This window comes from Chroicocephalus ridibundus, chromosome 7, assembly GCF_963924245.1.
Source record: "Chroicocephalus ridibundus chromosome 7, bChrRid1.1, whole genome shotgun sequence".
NCBI classification, from domain to species: domain Eukaryota; kingdom Metazoa; phylum Chordata; class Aves; order Charadriiformes; family Laridae; genus Chroicocephalus; species Chroicocephalus ridibundus.
This window is the reverse complement of record NC_086290.1, coordinates 27,287,098-27,301,393: the sequence shown is the minus strand read 5'-3', so window position 1 is coordinate 27,301,393 and position 14,296 is coordinate 27,287,098. Positions and strand designations below refer to the sequence as shown.

The 14,296-nt window shown below is 39.0% G+C and overlaps 1 long non-coding RNA gene across 2 annotated transcripts; it reads right to left on the bottom strand.

Moving 5' to 3' along the window:
• Nucleotides 1–1,222: 1,222 nt before the first annotated feature.
• LOC134518727 (uncharacterized) lies at nucleotides 1,223–10,649 on the bottom strand. Of its 2 annotated transcripts, XR_010072040.1 has the most exons (4): nucleotides 10,534–10,649; nucleotides 3,737–3,875; nucleotides 3,091–3,248; nucleotides 1,223–2,328 (listed from the first exon to the last, which is right to left on the bottom strand). It is a non-coding gene; the product is annotated as an uncharacterized LOC134518727 (long non-coding RNA). The 2 variants fall into 2 exon arrangements; XR_010072041.1 differs by lacking the exon at nucleotides 3,737–3,875 and having other exon boundaries at nucleotides 10,534–10,624.
• Between the last annotated feature and the right edge of the window lie 3,647 nt (nucleotides 10,650–14,296).

Here is a 14,296-nt window from a genome sequence, read left to right as displayed (position 1 = left end):
TTGAAGCGTCCCCCAGAGGCATGTATATGGTTTAAAGCTGCCTCTGTCTTGCTCTTCCTCCCCCTTTTCCCTTCCACCCTGAAACTACAGGTTTTCTACTATGCTTTGGTGAAGTGCAGCAAATAATGTAATTCTTTATACATATAACATCCTGGTTTGTGCAAGCAATTAGGAAACTGAATGCCGTGCCCAGATGGGGACCTGATCCTGTATGCCTTGGCTCCAGTCCTGCATGAGATTTGTAGGGAGTGTGACCTACATTCTCGTCCAAAGAAGGCTGGGTAGGAACGGACATCTGGTTTGGATTGTGGTTGCTAGTAAAATCTCTTATGAAGCAGGGAAGGGGGCTGCAAGTGGTCACGGAGGGATGCATCTGTTATCACAAAACAGGATACATACAATCACCGCTGAAGAAAATAGACCAATAGATAACGTAAACTAGATTAGGTGATGTCCAGTAATGAAGGGGGGAATGTCTAGTCCATTGCATTTCATAGGGCAAGTGTCTGACAACGTGCCAGCCACCTGCTAACATTGAGAGTTAGACCTGTTCTGACCACAGTAAGACTGAATGCCTCAGCGATAATAGGGGAAAAGCCGAAACCACCAAGAAGTGCGAGGTTCATGGACAGGCAGCCACTTCCACAAAAGGGAAAAAAGGTTGGTGGCAAATAAGTACCATCACTTTCAGGACAGCATTAACGTCTCCTGTCAGACATACTGCTTCCCAGAAATCTGGGTCAAAGTGTCACTATTTCTGCAACTCATCTGCCTCATTGATCTCCATTGCATCTTCCTCTCCTGCCACAGAGATACTGCTGGAAGTGATGCGGGGCAGATGAAAAGATCTGCGGAAAGGGGCAGAGATATGGAGATCAGAAACTCAGGTGGGACTCCTGCGGAACTTCTGGTTTGACAGTCAAGCTGCAGCCTGAAAATGACTGTGTAGCTATGCCTGTGACTCTGGAAGGATGTTAGCTTGCTTTGACTATTAATGATATTCTGTAAGTTGCTGGGCAGATATTGAACCCACAGTAAAAGAAGAACTACATCTTTGAACAGTCATTTGCTAATCTTGAAAGAATGGCTTTAATCTAAGAGTTAAGGGGAGAGCTGGCAAAACCCTATATACTAAAATAAACACCACCAACATGCAAAAGGGTCAAAAAACTACAAGTAATAGAGAGATGTTTATTCATAATAAAGTCACAAGGACAAGAAACAAAACAGCAAGTCAGTCATGAGTGTTTTTAACAGTCATACTAATGGAAAAAATATAAAGAATAAACAAGAAAACCTGAAAATCTTAAGAATGGATCATGATTACAGCTGAACTGGCATAACAGAGAGATTCTCCCACTCTCTTGGTGGGAGAATTCATATGGCTGGAATATTAATATAAAGGATACAGATCATTCAGGAAGTAGAAGCAGGTTAAAAGCAAGGAAGGATATCATGTGGTCTGATGTCTAAAATGGAGCTCAAAGCACATGCATGATGATAAAGAAGAAACAGACATAGGCAATCTCACAGTTAGGGTTTACTACAAAGCATTAAATCTGGAAGATCAAGTGAAGGATATTTTTTATAATGAAGTAGCAGAATCTTCTAAGGGCCTGTACTCTGTGTGCTTTAATTTCCAAACTGTTGGTAACGACATATTGTGGAACACGCTGGTCAGCAAATTCCTGGTTGGTGCTAATTAAAAGGGAAGGACTGAAGGTAAACCAGTCTTCCAAAAGAGTTGAGAGTTTGGGTTTGTTTTTTTCTTAGAGGCTGTTTTCCAATTTTTAAGAGACTTTGTCAGACATTCACTTACTGGCTTCCCCTTGGCAGAAGGTAAACTTCAGGATCTTTTGGACTTTCTGAACAGGTCCCAGGCACCCTCTCAGGTCTGATGACATCTGTGCTTTGCTTGAAGCAAGACCAGCGAAGAAAGTAGGGAAGTCACCTTCCCTAGCACTGTTGTACTGGATAATGAAAATGTAGGGACCATGTTTAAAGCTCAGTGAAGATGAGTCTCATTTTAATCTGGATTCGGTTTAGCTGCAGGGTCCTTTTTGGACTTTGAATTCAGAACCAGACTTCTTGTATTTTTTGCCTTTATCAGAGGAATTATTATTGTCAGACATCTTTTCAGCCCCATGACAGAACTAGACCTCTCAGCCAGGACTAGATAAGTCACAACTCATCTTTCTCAGTTTGCTGGTTGGGGGCCTATTCCATGTTACTTCCTTATTTCTGTTCACATTTGCAGGCTGCCTTCATAAATGCTGTGCACTGTGGTCAGGGGTGCACATTGTGACTGGGCCTTGACTTTTTACAATCCTGAAAGGGAGACAAAGAATGCACTTCATCGTTTGTTTGATACTTTCCTCTGTGTGAATGGTAAGAAACTGAGGTCTGAAGCATGTACATAAAGTATGACACTATTCCATTGTAGGACATCAAGGGCAACATTACTTGGGTGATGTGATTGTGACAGGCAGAACTCACAATGCATAGGAACAGAAGAAAGTAAATCAGCAAAAGTAAAAATAGTCTTCAGGAAGATAAACTCTTCTGAAGTCAGAGAACTGGGAAGTAAGCTCAAGAGAAAAGAGTATATCTGCTGTGACAGCTGAAATATTTTGTACCTTTTATTGGATCAGACTCTACTAAATACATCAACTGTAGCACCCGGCTAATGTAATTAACACCAGCTAAAAGGGGTAAAACCTCCACCTAGAATGCAGTAAGGGCAGGACAAATGTTTTTAATTTTTTTGGCACACTTCTTAATTATCCCAGAATGAAGTACATCGTGGCCACCTCAGATTTGCTGGCAGTTTTTTTGGAGGACACAGGAAAGAATAATGAGAAAAACTGTAAAAAGTCAAATGTAATACCAGTTCTTTCAGAAAGGGAGAGGAAGAGCAAAGAAATTCTGGCTAGCCACATGCAAGATTTTTTTACATAATTCAAAATGAATTTTTAAACCCCAAAAGAAGAGAAAGAAATAAGTAGCAGCCAAGTACAAATTTGTGAAATTCACCCACTTGATGACTGGGAATTTGTTAGTAACTAATCACGTCAAATAAATTTCCCTTACTTTTAAAACAGGGTAACTGGACACAAGTGAAGTGGAAAAGTGATAGGTCACAGATATTCTGACTCTTTGATACCATGTTGCATTGTCTTGAGCAACCGTCTCAGCACTGTTTAAGGCCTGCGCCAGTGTATTATGTCAGGTTTTGGGGCACCAAACTCCTAGAAAGACACAAAGTAGTTAGAGTCCAAGGGAGAATAACCAGGTCACAACAACATGACATACGTGAAAAATTGGAAGAGGTGTATTGTGTTTCTTTCTCTAGAATAAAGACTGATGGAGCATGGGAAAAGAGATTTTATTTACAACAGCCCTTTACGGGAATTATTTGTTCTCTCTGGTAGATAGAACAAATTTGCTCTGGCAAATTCAAATTAGACTTTTGGAAAAAGCTTACTGACTCTAAAGATGGCAAAACTGATTTTTTGATAGGGCTGTGGAGCCTTCATCACTGAAAATGTTTAAGAATAGGTTTAAGAGGAACATCTCATAAATTAAACTTGCCTAGAGAGGGCAGAGACCTCCCAGGGGAGTCTTACTTTCCAGTGATTCGCTGACACAAAGTCAAATGTCTGTAAGCTGCAGTTTCTGTGCCATCCGAGGTAAGAGATGTGTTTACAGCGCAAGAGAGTATCCATGCTTTACCTACCATGGGTAGCAGGAGCAATGAAGTTCACAGACCATTGGGTTAGAAACTGAAGTGTCTAGCCAGGATCCCTGGTATGCTCTGTTTTCACTCACGCTAACTAACATTATTCTTTGTCACCTGTGCTGCAGTCAATATCCCCCTGTGGAAATGTAGATTGGTATTAAACTTTTTTTTTTTTTTTTTTTTACCAAATCCTTTACTATCCTTGTGTTTTCTCCATTCATATGCAGCTTTCTAAGGTTGATGGCGAGTAATGACGAAATTAAGCTTAGCAGAAAGTTTTGCCTGAATATATAATCTTCTTGAATTGTGATTAGTGTTTCCAGAGTCCCAGTTATATTTGGCTTCTCCGTTGTTTCAGAACTTATTATTGAAGTATCTAAATGTTCAAGGATATGAAAATGTACAAATGGGTGTTAGTTGAATGGATGTAGTAAGATTTTTCTGGCATGAAATGCACAGTATTTATGAGTTAATTTAATCGGAGAAGAAAAATATTGAGTAGGTGACGAAGTAAAAATGATGACTGTGTATTATATTTTTGCCATGCAGCTGAACAAACACATTCAATGACAGACTTTGGCAGGAGCTGCAAAGATGTTCTTGACAATGGCATGAATAAATATTAGGTGCTGTACACAATTCGCGGCATTCCAGGCCTTGAGCAAAACCAGGTGAGGTTTGCCTGGAAAATGTGGAAGAAACAATGTAAGCATGTTGGGAAAATGTAAACATCTACAGTATTCTCCCCAGCTGCTTTGCTGTAACATTTTCATTTGCATCAGCAACAACTCTGTCATTTTTTGTCTGCTCTACTTTCATTGCACTTCGAGGAATCAATTAAACTCCCAGCTGCTTTAGAGTTCACGGTAGGCACTTCTATAATATTGCCTAAATGAAAGACTTTATACCTGCTAAACAAAATATACTGATCAGGCCTCATTTCCATTGCCGCAACTGGTTTACAAAAATATAAAAGAAAACAAATACTTGGAGATTCTTGGTGGTCAATACAGAAGCAGAGATATAATTTAATAATTTAATAATCCTAATAATTTAAGATGGAAATCAGAGGAAATTAGAGAGAGGCTATACAACATGGATGTGGACTATGACAAATAATTAGTAGTAAGACAAAAGCCTGCCAATATATCTATTTAAAGAACGAGTGTGACAATATGGAGGAGAATTTCCTTTTACAGATTATTGTTTCTTCAAAGCTGGTTTACAGCTGTAGTCTTTTGCTAGAACCTACAGCAGTATTGGTAGCTCAAGCACAGTTGACTGCTGAGGAGAAAAGAGAGATGGGAACACTCTGCAGGAGTTCTCCGCTCGTTATTCTGACTCCACTGAGTAAAATTTAATACAAGGTTGGTCTTCACATCCTCAGTGTTCAAAGGTCAACAGTACTGTTCAAGTGTCAACAGTACTGCTTTCTCATCTTTGCTTGTGTAATATGAGAATATTCTTATTAAGTGTTGCAACAGTAGTTTCCACTGACAAATAAAAATTAGGCTAAATGCTGAATTTTCCCTTGTTAGTTCTATTTTCTACTGCTCTTATTTGCAAGCACGCAATGTTCATTTTGGAAGTAGTGTTCATAAGTGTATTCCTCCTTCTGTGTCACCCCAGAAAGCCATGGGGACAGTCTACACGGCCTCTTAAAGACAAAGCTGATGTGGTCTGATGCTTCTACAAGGGGTAACAGTGTCTCTCCTTCCTTATAACACGATGTGTTTATGTGCCTGGGATTCTTCAGGGAGTCCCAATAACAATAAGCCTGCAACAGAGAAATCATTGGCATAGCTGGGAAGGAGAGAGACAGTTTATGTCACTTTGGCAGTTCCTTTTCTGGAATGAGTCCCAGGCATAATTCAGAGCAGCTTCAGACTCCTTGACCATCTATAACCTCATGGGGATGTTTTAGCAGCTAAGGAGAGTTGTGGTATTAAGCTACCCAGCCCATAGCTTCCCTTATCCACTTGTTCTCCCTGTTTTGCCATGGATGTGAGAGTTTGTGAGGATGTATATCACTTCCTCGAAGAACTTCAAAGGCACTGGGCCTGGCACATTTTATTTGTGCCATTTTTTTAGTGCCATTTTTTTACTGGAAATAAACAGGACAAAGTGAAAATTCATCTTGTGGGTTTGGCTTTCTCTCCTCTCTTCCTTTCAGAAGTGAAACCAATGGACTCGAACACTTAAAACTCATACTGTGAGAAGAGCAGCAAACAGCCTATAGTGGCATACTGCTAAAAAAGTCTAAAGACTGTATTTTTGTATACAGTCTTTAGATGTCAAGATGATAGGTATTAAAGAGGGAGTAAAAATAGGGCTCTTCAATCTAGAAGAGTTTGGGTAGCTGAGGATTTGCGCTATATTGCTATTGGCGATTATAATTTTGTGTTTGAATATGTGCCATTTGGCTTTCTCCTCTAAGTTTGTAGAGACGGTTGATTTGCTCGAAATGACCGATATACCTCTTGTATGATAGCTGTTCCTTAGCTCTCGTCTCTTGTTATTAAACGAGTTGGATAGTAATTTTCTGGCTCAAAAGGCTCCCAGAAAAGCAGATCAGGAGACAAAAATATGTAACTGCATGCTGCATGAGGAAAGTGGAGAGTTTATTCCGAGCCTCAGTTGAGAGATGACTTTGTCAGGCCATTATTATACCTATTTGTACCATTTCCAAATACCTATTACTAGGGGAAGTTTTTCTGAACTAATTATGTCTCACCTATGGACATACATGGACATATTTTCAGGTATGCTTGGCAAGCTAAGAACTGAGCCTTTATAAAAAAACTGTCATATACTTTGGGAATTCTAGTCTTATTTACAATTTTTGTGAACCTCTTGAAAATTTGGGCCCCAGAATCTTAATCTGATAATATAATGTTTGCTTCGTTTGTTACGTTAACTCTGTCTAGAGATCCATCACTTGTGTCATATCTCGCTAGGATCTTGACAACAGAGACAGCAGTCTGGGAATGTCAGCAGCATGTGCATGGCATCCGTGATTGTCATATGCGTGTTGGACACACACAAGAAGTGTTGCTTTGAGCTACCTTTTCTGAGACATTTTACATGCTTCACCTGTACGTTGTTATGCAGTAGGTCTAAGCGTACCCGATCTGAAAGGATTCCTCACTAAGAGGGGAATTCTGTGCTTCTGGGGGGTTACTATTGTGAATCAGCTACAGGAGAAACACCGAAATGTTCCCATATTTGAACCTTGGGGGAGAGGTTGCTGTTAAATTTTAAAAATGATAAATATAATCAACGAAACATTCTTTTAAAAAAGAATAGCAAGATACCACTAGTGGGTTAGCCAGTTCCAAATCTTGAATATTGACTTGGAGATCTTTGCCTTTATCCTGTAGTTCTTAATTGCAGAACTTAACAACATCCAGAGGCAAAATTTTTAATCAATAAAGCTATGGTTCAGCATAAGAATGTTTGCAGGGGTGCAAAGTGTTGCCAATGTAGAATCATAGAATTGCCTCGGTTGGAAGGGACCTTTCAGATCATCCAGTCCAACCATCAACCTAACACTGACAAAAACCATCACTAAACTTATCTCTAAGCTCAATGTCTACCCGTCTTTTAAATACCTCCAGGGATGCTAAAAACCTCCAGGGATGGTAAAAACAATACCAATTTTTATTGATGTTAATGAAAGCTATGTTGGTAAGTTAAAGGGGAGGCAGACTGAGCAAACAGGAGCAACTCACAACTCAGAGTCTGACTTAACTCTGAATCTGAGCCAGGGTAAGTGAGCACTTTGATTACAGTAGATATGAATACCCTCAGGACATGAAAGGGGCAAGAGACAATGTCTCAATCCTTTTGCTAAACTTACATCTACTCATGCAATCCACTTGCTCCTGGAGATATTGCTTAGGCATTGATATTTATCTGATTTGTTTCTCGTATGTCATCTGTCACAACACTTAAATAAATTTTGAAGAAGAATAGGTGCTTTTTTTTTAATCTTATGGTTATGCTAGTAGGCTCAAATGATTATGGAGAAAGTAATTTTTAGTTATTTTTCCATCGAATATCACAGAACAGTTTCAGAAAGCCCTTAAATGCAGTTATTTAAACAGTTTTAGCTATTGCACCTGCAGGTACATAACTTTTTCCAGTGGCATACCCATGTTTTGAAAGATTATGAAAGTTAATGCTCTACTTCATTGCAGGGTATTTAAAATTACAGTTAATACTTGTTGTGAAGCCTGCTCCTTTGATTAACTTTGGTTCTGACTAGGATTTAAGTGTCATTACACTGCCAGAAAGAAAAATTCTTGACTCTGTATGCTTGCCCTTTATTTCTACAGAGTTAGAGAAATGGTTCAATTACTGAAAATACGGACAACTGCTGACCTATATTCAGATCTTTGCTCTTCTATCCTATATATTTTTGTGGTCAAGGATTTTGTTGAATCAATTATTGCATTGAGTTCAATAAACTGATTATACTTGATAGTTAATTCGGGCTCATATTTACAAAACTGCTATAGAAACAATGGTTTTGTAGATATTGTTCAGGAATATTATGTACATAAGCATCAGTAATTACTTTAGTTTGTGATTAGTTAATGATGCGCAGCTGATCACAGTACTGGAAGGGCTATCTCTTGGTCTATCTCTTGCACTCTTGAACAGGTATACAAGCAAATAAGAGCTCGTAGCTGACAGACTGTGAGCTGTGTGAATGGAGACGGAATGACCAGATATGAAAACAATTCTGGTCACATTATTACATTAATGCCTCTTCGAGGATTTTAGTCTGAAAAATTATTCTGTGTTGCCTTCAGTATTCAATAAATTAAACCCACATTTTCATTCCCAAGACATAAATTTTACAAAACCTTTGGATTCACAATTTCATAAGTTCCCGCAACGGTCCGGACTCCCAAGCCATAGAAAAAACCACTCCATTTCTCTAAGCTACTGTACAGTTTCTTGGCAACTAATGATAAACAGATATTGCTTGTTAGGAAATCTGTCTTCCTTTTTCTTATTTTAGATGTAATCTGGAATGAAAACCAATGCTGTCATCATACAGTCTCCAAAAATAACAAATAAAATAATATTTGTAGTATAACTTCGGATGTAATATTAGATTAAGCCTTTAGGCTTAGCCATATTGCAGCAAAAGGTGTAACACAAGTTTTCCAACCCCAAGCGACAACGGCAAAAAAAATAATTCAGACTCCAGGCATTGGCTCCCTCCTTCCCATTTGCTCCTGGATGAGAACAGAAGCAGCTTTCTAAACCCAAGTGCTTTGAAGCTACTGTGATACGTGGCAATAAGAAACTAAGACAGCTTTGGCTCCCCATCTCAGATTCTTGTAGATTTAATAAGCAGAGAAGGGAAGTGTGATTTCTTACTTGTCTGAATAAAGACAAGGCGCTACCCATTGTAAGAGCTGGAACAAGCTGAATAGGAAGTTAAAGTCAAAATGAAAAGTTTATGAGCTTTCACCCTTCTCTCTTTAAGCTGGAAGACATTCACACCATCAAACCCAACCTATGGATATTGACAGACATATTTAAGAAGAGAGAGAAGCTGATATTTGAGCAAAATGGCAATGCCCGACAAAAACTAAGCCGTATAGACACCAATCACAAATACAGATTCTAGGAAATTGTTTCATATCAAATATGTTACCAAAGGAAAACCAGCAGACGAGGAAAGATGCAGGCAGACACTAAGAGAGAGGTCAGAAGCAGAACGCCTTGGGGCAGAGAGTTGAGTGGAAAGCCAGATTGGGAAAAGAGTATTTGCTCTTATTCTGCTGATTTTGCATAAATTCTTCCTAAGTGTGGCTGTCTGCAACAATATGTTCTGAATATTATCAATTCCTCCCTTTGACAGAAATGACCCTACAGGTTCCTAAATGTCAAACAATTTTAGCTACTGTTTTAGTCATGGGGAGAACTTCAACCAGGTTGAGTGTCTGAACACCATTAATTTAAAAACTTCACTAGAATTTTATGTTAGTGGGTTTGTGTTCCAATTAAAAGAAGTCGATACAAGAACCGCTAAAATGATGTTTTCCTTGTTCTGGAAAAGATTTTTTTCTGTATTCCGAAGTAATGAAAATATTCACCAAACCCATCAGCCACCTCTTTGTTGATACCTTGGATACTAACACTGCTTTGAAGTTTCCTAGGAGGACATTAGATATTTTAAAATGTGGCAAAATATAGATTTGAACTTTAAAACAAGGCCTAAACAGCTAAGTAGTTATTGATTAATAGTACTGTATAAAATCCTAAATACACTGTTCTCAAAGAGCCAAACTGAGAATTTTATTTGAGTAAATCATGAACTGTGAAATAAAGTGTGTCAGCATTTGAACTGTATTTTCTTACTGATAATTAATCTTGAAGAATGATGGAAAACTGAGGAAGCAGCAAAAGATCTTCTTAGTAAACCAGGATTTTCTAGGAAAACCTTTGCTCTCGGCCAGAAGTTTCCCATACAACTGTTTTCATCCTTCTTAAATGGGTAGACTGTGTTCTTATCTTGAAGTACAACTTAATGCAAATTTTCTCCAAGAAAAGTGACGTAGACAGTTAGTTACAAGTGGGTAAATCTATTATGCAACAATATTTTGGGGCACGAAAAAAGCCTTCAAACCAAAAAAAGCAAAAAATCATGTTCTTGCACTGTAGCAAGAACATATAATTAATAAAACTGTAAAATAGTCACCTGCAGCCCTTAAACCAAATAAGTTCTGCAGGAAAATGATGTTAAAAATAGTAATTATTTCAAAGGTACTTACTGTTCCTGCAGTTTCTTTGTTTAATGAATACATTTCAAACATCAGTGGCACACTCGAAGATTGACTTGATCTCTCTCTGCGTTGCTTTGTAGTTAATGGCAAACAGGACTTTAACCGTACCTCCCAAGCTCTATATTACTTCTTCAACTAGTTAAATAAATACCTGCTACAGTTTAACTGTGCAGTTTCACATTCTTTCTCGGCTACGATCTTTAAAGAGGTTCTGTCCTCAGCTGGTTTTTCCTGACCCACACCTGCTTCTCGACTTTTGAGACAAATCTTTTTAAAGAGGTGTAGAAAAATAGGCGAGGGACCAGGTTCGGGTTAAAATATTCCTCTGTTTTAAAGTGAAAACTCAGTTCCTTGAACCAGTTCCTGTGTGCCCCTACAAACAACCATGTCAGCACAACAGGCAGGATGGGGCAGGGCAGGAATGAGGGTTGTGGGCAGGGGGAGAGGGAGTTCCCTACACTGGAATTGCCACCGAAAATCGTTAGAGATTATAGCTGTAGAGCTGTCTAAAGCAGAAAAAGGACTTGGCACCAGAAACAAAGTTTAAAAAAGATAAGAAAAAGAAGAGAGCAATGATTAATTCACTAGAAGTACAGTAAGGTACAGACAGCTCACATCAATGCACCTGTTCCCCACGTTTTGGCACAGCATAAAATAAGAGATTAAGTGTTTCTCTCTATATATATTGTCTGGTGGTGCGTGTGTGGGAGAACACACATATGCAAGCAAGAACATGTGCAAGTCTCTTTTTTCCCTCCTGGCTATGGAGCTTGGCATGGGAACTGAGCAGAGAGGCCTGGAAGCAGGAAGTGGAGGTGGCTGCTAACCTGTAAGATGCTGCTGGGTCTGCTCCTGCCGACTACTCAGAGAAGGAAACCGCTGGAAACAAGGGCTTGGGTGTGGTTTTGATTTAAGATATGTATCTGGATAATTAAACTGGGAAAAATATATTCATTTTTGGGAGTGGAACTGTGGCAACTTCTGTCAACTTTGATTCTATCTGTACAATTTTTTGAGATACTGTTTTTAAACAGGGATATATACTTGTAAAGTGGCCTAACCCCCTTCCCTTCTGTAGTCTGCATGTTGTCAGCAGCCGCTCAGAAACACAAAGATCTCACTCTAGATTTCCCAAACTGGAATTGGAATATTTACATTATTTTCTGTGGGTTCATATGACAACCTGATATGATTTTTATATGAATGGCTTCCTAAAGTTTTAATTATATGTCTTTTACTTAAGGTTATATTCATTTCTTTCTAAGTCTTGAAAGCAAGAGGTTGATTTAATTGGTTTTCAAGGAGCTGTTAATTTCATTTGCTATAGTTATGAGGCGTGTATCATCTCCCATTTAATTATTTTTGTTTGAGCACAAAAATTGTTGTCCGTTTTCTGTGGTAGCTCCTACCCTTCTCTTATAGCTGCATGTGTGATTGCTGTAACCTTTTCTGGAGGACATTTTCTTAGAGCCAGTAGATTTGTCTAAACTTGTATGTGAGGCTTTGTGAGTATAGTGCTTTTTTTTAAAGTGCTATTATTTATTTTAAAAAACATTTATTTGACAAGTCATAGACTCAGCTAGATCCTGCAAGAATGCTCATGTGAGAAACACTGCTTCCCATCTTGGCTGCCAGCATCCCTGGAGGCACTGGTCATCCTTTGGAGGGTGCGTCCCATGCTGGCCCAGGCAGCTGCCCTGCCTGCTGGAGACAGGCAAGCAGCAGATCTTCCACGGATGCTCTCTCTCCGAAAATGGCCGGGTGCCCACTGTGATCCCAAAGCTTGCTCAGGTTTTCTCTCCGGGCTACTTACACCTCTGAATCTCCCAGCTCTGCCCTGTCTGTTCTGTGCTTTGTCAACATGTGCCAGGAGTACTGGACATCTGCAATAACCCAGTTCTAGAGCAAGGGACTGTTCCTGTGAGCTGCCGAGCTGGTGGTAGCTGTGAAAGGGTGGTTAGCCGAAGAGTTGGGTGACAGCAAAGCAGCTTTGATGGAGTAAATTGCTGATGAGGCAACAGCTGCTTGAGGGTATGTGCACCAGCCCTGGGTGTGCTGTGTAGGGGACGGAGCTGCAGGTTATTTGTCCTCAGATGTTCCTTTCCACGTGGGCTAAACAGGCAGGCAGCCTCATGTGGGCCATGTGAAACCTATTGGTGGATTGACAAAATAAGCTTTTCTCACAGATGCTTTCCACAGTGCAACGGTATTATTTCTGCTGGCCGCTGGCCTTAGTGAGGAATTTTCTAATTGCTTTTCATCTTAACCAGCCCTGTACTGCTCTAGAAATTTCCTCAGCGGTTTTGCTGAATGCTTTAGTCGTGTTTACACTGCCTATGCAGTCTCAGCAACACTGTACGATCTTATGTGAAGTCTATTAGCCCTGTTTCAATTCTGTTTGTTCATTGTCATGTTAATTATAAAAATATATATATATATATGTTTTCAATAATACACTGAATTTTCCATGGGTCAGCTCTTTGGACAAAGAACCGCATTTGATTAGAATGTAGCTGATAAGTGGCTATTATTGGGCTCTTTTTAGTCACATAAGACAGAAATAATTTTCTCTAAATGTACTGCTATTATTATTAAGCTATTTAAGAAACAGAATCTTTTCTCCCAATTTTGAGATGGTACCTCCTGTTGGGTTATCATTTTATGTGCTTATGTATGTATGAACTGCAGGTGACTATTCAATAAATCCATTTTTCTTGTCATTAATATTAGAAGATTTCCAACTTCCACTTGCATGCTTTATTTATGATCAAGTTCTTGCAATCAGAAATGTGATCTTTAATAAAATGAAATGTATGTGTCTGATGGAAAGAAGCATTAATCATGCAGAAAGCAACCAATACACATTTATTTCTTTTTGCCATATTGTCACATTGTGTTTCTATAGGTTAATCATGATTTGTAAGGAATATGTAAACATATTTTCAAAGAAGCACTTTCCTTTAACACACTGTGAGTCCAAATAAACAAGACTGTTCAGTTCCCTTTCCTATTCAGAGAGCAGGGCAATCCAATGCCCGTTTACCTCTGCTTCGCTTTTAGTTATTTCTATTCTTTTGCACGTCATGGATACATTTTCAACATCGGTACCACAGTGAAGTTATTCCAGTTTTCTACAACGTTACTGAAAGTTCCCCACACTTTCAATAATCATTAGTGCTCTCCTGAATGCATATAAATGATCGGTATTGATATTTCATTTATTTACACTATTTCATCATATTTAAAACCCACCTCCTGCAAAAAAAATAATCTGCAAGATTGTTAAAATTCTGCTTATGGCAACTTGGGATGTTTATTTGGCAGTAAACTCATTTTAGAATTTATTCTTTTGGCAAAGAACATTTTCAGACCACTAACCTTTCTGTTGAGTGAACTGTACTGTATATAAATCGTACAAATAAGAATCGCATAAATGAAAAAAGTATATTCATGGCAGAGAAGAAGGTGTGAATGAAAAATGACTGAAATGAATCTTTGAATAGTTGCATTAATTTCTACAGGAATTAATTGCAGTTATCATTGTATCCCTTTTGTGCTCGCTGTCATCAACAGCCGCTGATCGGTTGAATCTCACAGGCCCACGCAGAAATGTAAGGTGACCTGCACAGTCTTCTGTCCCAGCTCAGTTTGGCACTGACCTGAGTAGGGTTCAAGAAGCAGAAAAAGTGTAACAGGCTCCGTCACGTCTAGGCAGTGCAGCTCAGCCCTCAAACGCTGAGCAGTTCGTGTT